The sequence below is a fragment of the Panthera tigris genome, chromosome D2, assembly GCF_018350195.1.
Source record: "Panthera tigris isolate Pti1 chromosome D2, P.tigris_Pti1_mat1.1, whole genome shotgun sequence".
NCBI classification, from domain to species: Eukaryota; Metazoa; Chordata; class Mammalia; order Carnivora; family Felidae; genus Panthera; species Panthera tigris.
In genome coordinates, this window is record NC_056670.1 from 75,412,978 (window position 1) to 75,426,394 (window position 13,417).

Below are 13,417 nucleotides of genomic sequence, written 5' to 3' on the forward strand. Positions count from 1 at the left end.
GGGCACCCAGTGTCTGCTGCAAATTCTCCCTCACTCCAGCCCCACAGTGAGGCTTCAGCAGGCTCATTGGTAGTAGATGTTAAGTCATTACACACACATTTCTGGGGATGCTCAAAGAGGTGTCACTAAGGTGGTGAATAGGGTGTGCTGGTCACAAAGCCCAAGAAAGAAGATGGCTCGGTCAGCTCTGGGCTGATAATTCTGCTGAGTCTAAAAGGATAGCTCAGGGGGAGTTTGTGCTTTTCCTGTGCGGACTCTCTCCCCCAAGCTCTGATTGTGTGTTTGAGGGTGAACAGGGACCGGCATCGTGGGAGTCCTGGTACCCGACAGTCTCTGGGGCTGAAAACGGGATCGTGTTTAATTCTTCATGGTTCTGTGCCTCCCAGCAGTCTGCTTTAGTTCTCTTTCATGAGAGTATACATTCTTCAACTGCTGTCCACTTGGCCCGACTTAATTTGTAAGACCAAGAAATTGGTCTTAGATGTGAATCTCTAAAACCAACCCCATATTTCATGTAGTTCTGGGCGACAGTGTAGGGGGAGGGGCTTGCTTACCCCGTGTTTGTTGTGCAATGTGCTAAAAGGAATAGTGTGCTGTTGCTGTTGCTGGGTGAGTAACAGGAATGTGTTCATTCAGCTTTACCAAATTAAATTTTTTGTGGTTTAGGAGAGGATAAAGCAGTGAATCTCTGTAGAGTTTCTGGAATTATTCTTCAGGCCCAGCTGGTCTCCCTAAAGCCCATTTTCTTCACGCCCATGGTTGAGTGTAGTTTCCATGAGGGAATTTGTTTTTGAAGATAAACTTGCAGGTCTTTTCATCTGAAAGTTAAAACTTTCTTGAGAAAACACAAATTTAAAAGCAAAAGCAAAACAAACATAAGCAAAGCAAATCAAATTGAGGGTACAATACAACAGGATTCAACATGATTAAAAGCTTATTCTTCTCTCGCACAAAAAGTGTGGAAGTAGGAAATTCGCAGTTGGTATTGTACTTCCAAGGAGTTTCCAGAGCCCCAGGCTCCTTCCGTTGTCATCTGTGGCTGCTAATAAGGTGTGGACCTCACTCTCATGTGCATGATGGCTGCTGGGGCTCCAGTCTTCACCTCTGAGTTCCCAGCAACAGGGTGGAAGAAGGGCGTGTACCTGTCGTTAAGATACTTCCTGGAGAGTTTCGTCGGACACTTCCATTTATGTATCATTAATTACATCACGGTCACGTGATCACAGCTAGCTGGAAGAGGGGCTGAGATATGTGGCCTTTTAGCTTGTCAATAATTACGTAGCTAAAAGTTAGGTTTGCCAAGCAAAGGAGGAGGAGCAAATGGATGTGGAGCGTGTAGCTAGCCAATTCTAGTTTCCCGATGTTGCCAAGTTCCCTGGGGCACTGACCCTGGTCTGTCCCCTGGTCTGGCCGTTGCTTCTCTTTATCAGGGGCTGAGCAGCCTCCTGGGTGGTGCTGAAGACTTGAGAGAATCATTAACTGTGTTTCAATAAATGCATCCATGTGGCAGTTTCCATGTGACTGAGAACTGCCCATTTGAGAGGTAGCCAGATTGCAAATCCATACCTACAGTCTGGGAGTTGTGACTTTCGATTTGGGGCTTTTATTTATTTATTTTGATTTTTTAATGTTTATTTATTTTTGGGAGAAGGAGAGAGATAGAGTGTGAGTGTGGGAGGGGCAGAGAGAGGGGGAGACACAGAATCTGAAGCAGGCTCCAGGCTCTGAGCTGTCAGCACAGAGCCCAATGTGGGGCTCGAACCCATGAACCGTGAGATCATGACTTGAGACGAAGCTGGATGCCTAACCGACTGAGCCACCCAGGTGCCCCTCGATTTGAGGCTTTTATTTGAAACCACTATTTGGTTTCTCTGTGCATGGAATCTGACGGTGTGCAGTGGCACCTGGGAGACTGGCAGACAGGTGGACCTCTCATTGGTTAGCCTTCCTTTTTTGTGGCTCTGGAGGATGGGTGCTCCCTGAGCCCCCGCAGAGGAAATTTCCGGGGATGCTACATGACTTGTATTTGCTGACAGATCACTGGTGACAGATCAAAGTCTCCAAACACGGAAGTCTGAGAGCCATGTTCATGTCATGCGTCAAAAACTAGACACAGGATGAATTTCATTTTTACAGCAAGTTCCCACCTGACCTTGCTTTCCAGTTTCAGTCCTAGAATCGAACTCATCTAAACAAAGCCCAGAGGTGTCACTCCTGGCATGTTTCATGAGCTGACTCTCACTTCAGGACCCCTCACCCTGCAACTCGCCTCTAGGCACACCCTGAACTGGGGGTGGGGGTGGGTTACCAGGCTTCTCAAGATCTGCTGCCTTTGGACTTGTCTTGTTTGGCTGGGAATATACTGGCAGATCCACTTTCCTCCTTCAAATTCTGTTCTAATGGTCCCACTTGCAGTTCCTTCAGTAAGAAATACCAGCCTTCTGGGCCTTCATTTTCCCATTTGTAAAAAAGGGATGGTAAGCCCAAAAGTTTTTTTGAGGATTCCAATTCTGCTGCTAATAATGACCTTTTGAACAGGAAACGCACTGCATTAAAGACATTTTGCTGTCCACTTTCTAGACGGGGGAGAAGCAAGATACATTGTCAGTGCAGGACAGATCTAATAATAAGCACGACATATGGATTACCTGGAACTATGGTAGGCATTTTATACAGTTTTTTAGATAATAGTTTTATTGAGATATAATTCACATACCATACAATTCATCCATTTAAATGTTTTTATGTATTTTTGAGAGAGTGCAAGCAGGGCAGGGGCAGAGAGAGGGGGACAGAGGATTAGAACCAGGCTCTGCACTGACAGCAGAGAGCTCGACACGGCTCAAACTCATGAACCGTGAGATCATGACCTGAGCCGAAGTCCAACACTCAACCCGACTGAATCACCCAGGTGGCCCCATACAATTCATCTATTTGGGGTGTATAATGATTTTTAGTGTATTCACAGATATGTGCAATCATCACACAGTCTGAGCTCTCAACTCTTAGCTCTCCTTCCCAGTCCTAAGCAACCATAAATCTACTTTCTGTCTCTGTAGAACTGCCTATTCTGGGCATTTCGTGTAAATGGGATCGTATGATACGCGGCCTTTTGTGTCTGACTTCTTTCGCTTAGCATAAAGTTTTCAAGGTTCATCCATGTTGTTGTGTCTACAGGACTTGATTCCTTCTTATTTATATAATTTAAAAAAAATGTTTATTCATTTTTTGAGAGAGAGAGACAGAGCGCAAGCGGGGGAGAGGCAGAGAAAGAGGGAGACACAGATTCCAAAGCAGGCTCCAGACACCGAGCTGTCAGCACAGAGCCCAACGCGGGGCTCGAACCCACAAACCGCGAGATCGTGACCTGAGCCAGATCATGACCTGACACGAAGTCAGACGCTTAACCAACCGAGTCACCCAGGCTCCCCTTCATTCCTCCTATTTCTGGGTAATCCCATTGTTTGTATACGCATCTCATCCATTCATCAGTTGATGGACAGTTGTGTTGTTAATGCTGCTATAAGCATGCACATACGAGTCTTTGTGTGGACCTATAGTTCCATTTCTTTTGGGCAGATACCTTGGAGTGGAATTACTGGGTCCTATGGTAACTCATATGTTTACATGTATCATTTCTGATCTTCCTAAGAATCCCATAAAACAAATTATTATCTCCATTCTACTGATGATAAAACCGAGGCTGGGGCAGGGTAAACATCTTGCTAATAAGATACAGCTAGTAGGGGGCTGATCTTGGATTTGAACTCAAGTCTTCCTAATTCCAAAGCCAGGAGTTCTTTCTACAGTGCTGGGCAGCCAGGGTTTAGCTCTGTATCTGGTCTTGCAACTGCCAATATAGGAAGGTTACCACTGTCAGCAAAGTCAGTTCTTCCATCGACAACAGAAACCAGGGTGCACCCAAAAATCAAGAACAGAGACACAAAAGCAAGAAAGCATATTTACGTTGGCCTCTCCCAAGACCTGGGAGGTCCTGCTTATATAGACAAAGTTTCCTCCTTCTGATTGGTTGGAAGGGCCTCATTTTGCTTGGTCGATATTGGCAGGTAACTCAGGCAGCTCATTGGCCCTTTTTGGAGCGGGGGGTCTTCTGTTTTAAGTCCAGCTTGCTTATAGGGCCACCTCCTGGTTCTGCTCAGAAAGGGAGGGAATTAACGAGAGCAGGTAACATGCCCCTGTCTCACCATGGGCTCGTGAGAGGTGGCTCTGATCTCCTTTAAATCACATGGCTGTCCTGCTAGAAGCCCACAGTGTGAAGTCTACTAGATACTGGACTTAAATGGAATTTCCTCTTTCCAGTGACATGTAGCGTTTTGAAGCTGGACTCCACCTCAAGTGTAAATGTTTCCTTACAGATGCCCAAGTTGTTGACTGTTAATTGCATTTGCACCCTTTCTTCTGGTCTAGCAGCGGCGACACCCTGACTATAGAAACACACTGTTTCCTTGGCGCCGCCGCCGCCAGATTGTTCCACAATAACACACACCTCTGACAATTCTTGGCAGCTTTGTGCACCCCTTGTTGAGTCATTGTGATTCCCAACTCTGGGACAGCGCGCGGCAGATGGTGTGGCTGACGCTGGCTCTGCAGCTGTGCCGTCAGGAGTCCCTGAACCGAGGCGTGGGTCGTGGGAGCAAAGCTAGACAGAATGTGCCCTTCGATTTCAGGAAGAAAATATTTAACTCAATTGGTTTTTTACCCCTAGAATATTGCTGTGTGTAAACAGCTGATTTTGCTTTAAAAAAAAAAAAAGGCTTCAAAAAAAAAATCATAGCGATACTTTTATGTTTCAGAGTGGCCTTCTCTAAACAGCCAACTGCTTTGCTAATATTTAGGACCATTAATTCTATGAGCTGAGGCAGGGAGCAGACGATTTTTAGGCAATCTTATTTTTAGTGTGAAATTATATGGGATAAAGAAAATTTAAATAAGCCTAGCCCAACAATCATTTTAGCGTTTGGTACATTTCTTTCCAGGCTTTTTTCTTTATGCACAGGATTAAAAACAAATCTCATAGGGTGCCTGGGTGACTGACTTGGTTGAGCATTAGACTCTTGATTTTTGTTCAGGTCATGACCCCAGGGTCATGGGATCAACCCTGTGTGGGGCTCCCTGCCTGAGTGTGGAGTGGAGCCTGCTTAGGATTCTCTCTCTTTCCTTCCCTCTCACCCTCTGCCTCTCTGCCCTGCTTGTGCACACTCTCTCTCAAATAATAATGAAAAAAACTAAAAACACCCAAATCTCATTTTGACATATATACACAATTTGATATCACTCCATTCCTTATTGTAATTATACAATATTAAATGTATTATAATTTCCCCCATGTTATTACATTATTTTTATGGCTATTTAATTTTTTAATGTTTCTTTGAGAGAGAGAAAGAGAAAATGAGAATGAGTGGGGTAGGGGCAGAGAGAGAGGGAGACACAGAATCCCAAGCAGGCTCCAGGCTCTGAGCTGTCAGCACAGAGCCCGACGCGGGGCTCGAACTCACCAACGGTGAGATCATGACCTGAGCTGAAGTCCAACGCTTAACCAACTTAGCCACCCAAGTGTCTCTTTTTTATGACTGTTTAAAATGGTGCCAACATTTGGTTAGATTTAAGAATTTATTTTACTATTTGCTGATATTGGACATTTAGATTATTCTTGCGCATTTAGGATTATTTCTTTAAGAGAAATTCCCAGAGATGGAATGTAGAAGGGTCTCTGATATCTGTTGCTGAATTGCTTTCCAAAAATGGTTGAAGTTATTTATACTTCTCCTGGCAGGATGAGAATACTGGTTTCACCCTGTCTTCACCAGCCTAACCTTGCAGGTGTTGGAAAGTTCACATTTTGGTTGGGGGGAAAGTTGTGCTCAGAGAGAAGATAAAAACTGTTCTCCATTTTGGGGGAGGGTATCCTGAGAAGGCAGGGACTCATGTCAAGGAGGGAGAAATCAGCATATGTGTATAATAAAAAAACAAAACCAAAAGTTTGTTTTAACAGTGTTAGAAGAAAGACTGTTTTTCTATTCTCTCTATAGAAAAATAAACTCATTATCTCACGGAAAGGTGAACAAAGACTATAGAATCCGCAATGGAGGAAATTAGGATTACAGATGTACAAGAGGCAGTTATTTAATGAAAAAAAGTGGCTTTATAAGTGGTTCTGGATGTTTTCCAGCTTTTAAAAATCATAATTTGTCATTTTATTTTCTTATTCGAATATCCAGTTTTGCACCTAATTTTGTATTTGCAGTTTTTTCATTGTAAAAAACATATCACTTGAAATTTACCCTCTTAACAAATTTTTAAGTGTATAATACAGTCATGTGAATTACATGCACCTTGTTGTACAGTTTATTTGCATTTTAAAAATTATTTTTCTTTAAGAGGGTCCCACAAACTATAAATTTCAGGGCCCACAAACCTGAATCTGCCCCTGTCCTCAGACCTTCCCCCCTTGTGGTACATTCCAAACCATATGTTTATATTTTCTTTTCTTTTCTCTTCTTTCTTTTTTTTAAATGTTTATTTACTTATTTTTGAGAGAGATGGCAGGGAGGGGCAGAGAGAGGGAGAAAGACAATCTCAATCAGACTCCACACTGTCAGCACAGAACCCAATGCGGGGCTTGAACTCATGAGTTGTGAGATCATGACCTGAGCCAAAACCAAGAGTCAGACGCTTAACCGACTGAGCCACCCAGGTGCTCCTCCTCTCTTCTTTTTTAAATAACCGTTTTATTGAGATATAATTCACATACTATAAAGTTCACTCCTTTAAAATATGCATTTTAGTGGTTTTGGTGTACTCACAGAACTGTGCAGTCATCACCACTATCTAATTTCAGAGCATTTTCATTATGCCCCAAAAGGAAACGCTGCACCTGTTAGCAGGCTTCCCCATCCCCCCCCCCCCCCCCCCCCCGCCTGTTCTTGGGAACCACTGATCTCCTTTCTGTCTCATGCCTTTACCTGTCTTGGACAGTTCATCTAAATGGAATCATGTAGCCCGTGGTTCTTTGTGGCTGGCTTCTTTCATTTAGCATAGTGTTTGCAAGGCTCGTCATGTGGCATATGTCAGTACTTCCTTCTTTTTTAAATCGCTGAATAAGATTCTATTGTATGGATATACCATTTTTTTTGTTTACCGTTCATCAGTTGGTGGATATTTGGGTTGTTTCTGCCTTTTGGCTGTTATGAATACTATTGCTATAAATGTTTATGTGCGAGTCTTTGGAGATAAGTTTTCATTTCTCTTGTGTAGATATCTTGGAGTAGCATCGCTGGTTATGTGGTAACTGTGTGTTTAATATTTTGAGGAACTGCTGGACTCTTTCCCGAAATGGCTGTGCCATTTTGCAACTTTACCTGTCCTTGTCAACACTTGTTATTGTCTGTCTTTGAATTTAGCCATCTAAAGATAAAATGGTATCTTCCTCCATACTTAATCGATGCTTAATTTTATATACTTACAACTGTTTAATACTAATGACAGTAACACATGGAGGGGCTTCCATTATGACTTGATTGTAGGGATAAGAACATATACATTCACTAATTGTTCTGAATACGTATAACAAATTTAAAATATAAATGAATTTAAACCTGTGTTTAAACCCTCTTTGAGCCCTTCGTTCTGTTTGTTAAAACTCAAGCTATATTCTTGGCTTATTTTATTCTTTATTTAAAAAAATTTTAATTATACACACGCACACATTTTTTAGAGAGAGAACGAGTGAGCAAGCACAAGCAGGGGAGAGAGGCAGAGGGAGAGAGAGAATCTTAAGCAGGTTCTGTGCTCAGGGTGAAGCCTGATGCAGGGCTCAGTTTCACAAACATGGGATCATGACCTGAGCTGAATTTAAGTCAGACGCTCAACTGACTGAGCCACCCAGGTGACCTGGCTTATTTTATTCTTAGAGTTTAAAAATATTCAGGGGGTGCCTGGGTGGCTCAGTTGGTTAAGCGTCCAACTTTGGCTCAGGTCATGATCTTGTGGTTCATGAGTTTGAGCCCTGTGTCAGGCTCTGTGCTGACAGCTCAGAGCCCGGAGCCTGCTTTGGATTCCGTGTCTCCCTCTCTCTTTGCCCCTTCCCCATTCATGCTCTCTCTCTCTCTCTCTCTCTCTCTCAAAAATAAATAAACATTAAAAAATAGTTTAAAAAATATTCAGGCAATTTGTAGACCCCTTTTTAAAAATATTTCACTGCAGGACAATCATTTGGAGCAGAGAACATTCCATCTACCATGACCCAGATTTCCAGCCCAGTACATCTTATTTTTATCTGTACCAATTTCACAGGACAGTTGTAAAAATTAAGCTAGATTATGTATGTCAAATACACAACACACTAAGTCTTCACTAAATATTGGCTACAAAACTCCTGGTTGTAAGGAGAATGGCCACATATCAGGTCAGTTCCAAATCTTTTGTATCCAGTTTACATCAATGACATTGAAATAGGAAGTGTTTGCATAGACTCCCTCCCTTGGCTGGTTTCATTGGCTGGGGTCTAAACATACCTGAGTCCTTCATTTCTCTGACCAACTAACTTACTCAGAGCTGGAAAGCTTATAGCCATAAAATCTCTACCTAAAACTTTCTTGAAGTAGACGAATTTATGGATTTATTTTAAGGAGTGCTTTTTGCAGCTTAAGTCTGGAAACACCATCTATATCTCCTGATTCTTTTGCTTTCTGAGGACTGTCAGCCATATTCTCTATAACTGAACTGTCCATCCAAACTTTCCTGCAAAGGCAGTTGGCCAAACATCACCCCTAATGACACTCAAACTGTAAACATCTAACAATACCCATAGTGGGACATATTACAGTGAAGACAAACTAAAAAAAGTGTTGGCAGTTTTTTGGAAATGCATGTACATACTTTTATTGAAAAGAAATCCTTGTTTCACCAATGAAATGGATAACCATTCAAATTAAATGTGTAAATGCTTTTAAACTTGTCATTTGTTGATCGTGTTCCATGGGCAGAGAGCCCTGCTGGCTTTACTAAAGAGGGTTAGAGATATGGACTTGTATAAAAACAGTGGAACCTGGTGATCTTAGCTGGCAGAAAATCATGTGTAAAAAATAACAACCAGGCAGAAAAATATAAATGAAAGTGATTCAAATCTTTACCTAGTCTCTTGAGTAATGTCAGTAGGGAGAGGACGGTCTTGATGTGGAGTAAAACTTCTGAAAACTCCCTTTGAGATATCTCTTTTTCTCACAGTCTTTCTCTATACCAGACAGTGACCTGAAAAGCCTCTCTGTCCTTCCTCTCTCTGTACCCCCTAAACCTTTTCTGCAAGTTCAGTTCATGCTTTTCTTTCCTTTTCCCAAGATTTCCCACGGTGGCCATCCTAAGAATCTCTCTCTCCCCTCAGTATTCTGTTCCTCTTCTTTATTTCCCCTTTTACCGTGTCCTTCTCATAGATACTGGTCTCCAAAGATGGCCCCAAGGGACCATACTTCTGGTATTCATACCCTTGTGTCACCCCTTCTTCTTGAATCAGAGCTGGCCCTGTTACTTATAATCAACAAAAATGTCTCTGATTTCTTTTGAGGTGAGGTAAGACAAAGAGCCCTGCAACTTTTACCTTGGCTTCTTAGAAATCTTGCCTTGAGGGAAGCCAGGTGTAGAGGGTTAAATAGTGTTCCTTAAAAATTCCTGTCAACCCAGAACTTACTTGGAAATAGGGTCTTTGCAGATGTAATTAGTTAAAGATAGTGAGATGACATCATTTTGGATTTAGTTAGAGTGGGCCCTAAATCTACTGGTAGCCTTGGAAGGGGAGAGGATACAGAGAGACCCAGAGCAGAAAGCCATGTGAAGACAGAGGCGGACAGTGGAGTGGTGCCACTGGGTCATAGCGAGTGTGGAGGGCTCCTGGCAGCCACGAGAAGCCACAAGGAGGCAAGGAAGTCTTCTTTCTGAGAGAATCCAGAAGGAACCCTGCGAACACCTTGGTTTTGGACTTCTGGCATCCTGAACTCTCAGAGAATGAACTTCTGTTGTTTTAAGCCATCCAGTTTGTGGTAATTTGTCATGTCGGCCCTAGGAAACTAGGATACCACCTGACACGCTAGGACCACAGTGCTCTGGAGACACACAGTATGGCTCAGTGGAGACAGTGGTGCCCAGCTGGCCAGTCACCAGCTGTGACTGAAGAAGTCCTCTTAAACATATCTCCCAGTTGAACCTCCTGACCCCAGCCTCAGCCAATATCTGATCACAACTGGACAAGTGACTCAAGTGAGAGCAGCCTTGATAAACCCAGTAAACACGTAGAACCATGAGAGGGAACACTAAAGAAAGGAAGGAAAGGAAGGAAATGAGGGAAGGAAGAAAGAAAGGAAGGAAGGGAGGGAAGGAAGGAAGAAAAATGTTAAGCCACTCAGTTCTATGGTGATTTGTTATATTGCCAAGATCTTGATGGACGACCTTCCCGCTGACCATTGCCTCCTGCAAATGAGGCTCATCCCTCATCTTTCCCATGAGAATCAGCTCCTACCCTGCCCTGGAATTCAGGTGACTAACATACTCTGCCTCTTCCCACGTATGTGATAGACTGGTTCCTTTCTTCAGCAGGTTTACAGCCTGATTGTAGGGACACACACTAACAGAAGAACACTGTTCAGAACTCTTTGTAAGCATCATGACAACCAATTCAAAACGGGTGTGCAAGACAAGTATGGAGGAGATGCATGGTAAAGATGAGGAAGAGGTCTCTCTGAGAAGATGCTCCGAATTTTGGAGGAGGTGATAGGTATGAATAAGAGGAGCTGGGAGGGCATTCTGGAATGGGGATGATGTGATTTGGAAGTGATTTGAAAGTTTGGGTTTGTGAGCTAATGGCTAAGAAAGAATCCTTGAGATGCGTTTGGTGCAAAAAGGTGATTTTATTACAGCACGAGGATAGGACCCGTGGGCAGACAGAGCTGTAGCAGGATGGTGAGGAGTGACTGATTATATACCTTTTAATTAGTGGGCGTTAGGGATAGCCTAGGTCTCTAAGGAATTCGGAAGCAAGGCTCTCAGGGGCTCTCTTGAGGAGCTAGCTGCTGTTAAGATAAGATTACTCTGAGTCTTTAATGAAACACAAACATTAAGGCATCAAGGCAGTCATGAGTTCCTTGAGGAATGTCACACTGTGCATGTTTCAGGTATCTGTCAGTGGGCTGTAAGCTGTAAAGAGATTTAATTTTGGCTGCATTTCTCTTGCCCTTGTTCTCAGCTGTGATACATGTAGTTATTATATACATTCATTGCTTTGAGGAACAGACTGAGGCAATTCCATTGGACTCACAGTGGCTGCCAGGGCCACGCCCTCTCTGAGAATCCACAGTATGTAGATTCCTGCTTTGTGCCATGTGACCCTGTTTCACTGGCTCTTACTGATCGGACTAGGTCTTCAAGCCCTGGCCGAAGACCGGTATCGCTGGTGGGGATCTATCCTGAGCTCCTGACCCTCTAGGGGCCACAGAAAGCTTTAAGCATGGGTGAACAGCCTCAAGTCATACGCCTAATTTTCTAGTTCCCTTCATGTGTTTTTCTGGTAAGAGTATCGATATTTTCATCACGTTCATAAAGAGGGTGAGCCTTGACCTTGAGAGATAACAACCAGGATTTAAGGAAACAGAGTAAAAGATACAGCACGCACATAATATACTTTCATGAAAATGGACACGTAATCATTACATTCATTTTGCAAACACCCAGGCAAAGATTCATGGTAAGCACTTTACAGTGGTTGCCTATGGCGGTGGCAGGGAGTAGGAATGCGGTTTGGAGTTAAAAGAAGGAGAAAGAACCAGCATGTAAGCCAGTGGTGGCCATCCAAGGGATGTGGCTCGAGAACTTGTCAATAGGGTCTTCCATGTTGGAAGATAACTGGCTGATCATGGAATCCTTTCTCCAAGGAAGTTTTTTTGTTTTTTAAATCTTCTTTTTTTTAAGGTTTATTTATTTATTTTGAGAAAAAGAGAGAGAGCACACACAAGTGCGAGTGGGGGGAGGGGCAGAGAGCGAGGGGGAGAGAGAGAACCCAAAACAGGCTCTATGCTCATCACGGAGCCTGATGCAGGGCTCGAACTCACAAACCATGAGATCATGACCTGAGCTGAAATCGAGGGACACTCAACCTAGAGAGCCATCCAAGTGCTCCTCTCTGGGGAAGTTTTAAACGGGAGGCATGGAGAGTGGCATAAATGGAGACAATGATATGGAAGGTTGAGTGGGGGAGAGAGGGCCAGAGGGCGATAGGCTGCCTGAGCCGGCGAGGACTTGAGTGAGTGCGGAGGAGAAGCTCATTATGTCTCCTTCAATGTGGTCTTGCCGCAGACCTGGGACAGCGAGAGTAGGCTCCCAGGACTTACTTTCTGGTCAGTCCAAGACAACAGCAGCACAGGTGAGGAAGGTGTGAACTTGTGAGCGCAGGAGGGGTCCCGGGGCCTCAGTGGCCACATGCCCGAGGGTATAAATGTGGCCTGTTTGTGTGTGCCTGCACCTGGCTGCTTCTCCAAGCTGGCAGACCATAGGGCAGGGTGCCTGTGCCTGCCGTTGGGCTGGTTGAAGTGCATCAGGCCGAGGGACTGCAGAAATCGTAGCCCTTCGCTCAGGCTCCGCCTTCCAGCACATCGGCTTGCTGTTGGCAGGAGGGCCGGAGAGCTCATCCAGCTTCAAGCCAATATTGCAAAGCGGGCTCCAGGTCAAAACAAAAGTTAGACCATTATAGGAGTAGGGTTTCTTCGCGGAGGGGCTGGAGTGCCCAGCTGGGGCTCTTGTCTGTTTTGGAAACAGGGGAGACATTCTTGCCCGCATAAATTATACATCAGGTTAATGACAAAGTATTTGTTTCCAGGCTCCATGGGCTGCCGTGGTTCCTGCCTGTGGCGGCCCCTGGAGATCCAAGCTGCTGTTTAAGCATTCTTAATTAGTGGTGTGCTGTGATGCGGTTTGTTATGAGCTATTCCCACTTCCCTGGGGCGGGTCTGTGTTCCAAAAACACTCACGATTGTCTACAATTTTTTGTTTTTGCAAATTGTGGAGTAGCTCGGTGGGGAGTGGTGAAATCCCAAGGAGAAAAAGATAAGTGGGGGGAAGCAATGCCAGCAGATACCCAGTGACGCTTTGCAGAATGGGCCAGGGATTGCGAGAAAGGGCCCTGGTGCTCGACATCGCCCTGCATCTCGGAACCCCTGCGGGGGCGGGGGCGGGGGGGGGGCGGGAGGGAGGGTGAGCCGTGTGCCAGCCTCCCGTCCCTTGGCTTCATTGGTCAAAGTCTGCCCTGTCGGGCATTAACACCCCCCGGGGCTGTGTTTCCTGGACCCCCAGTGAGGTTCTGGGGGAGACAGAGTTTCTGGGGATTGGGTCTGGATGGAGGTGGGCTTTGCCAGTC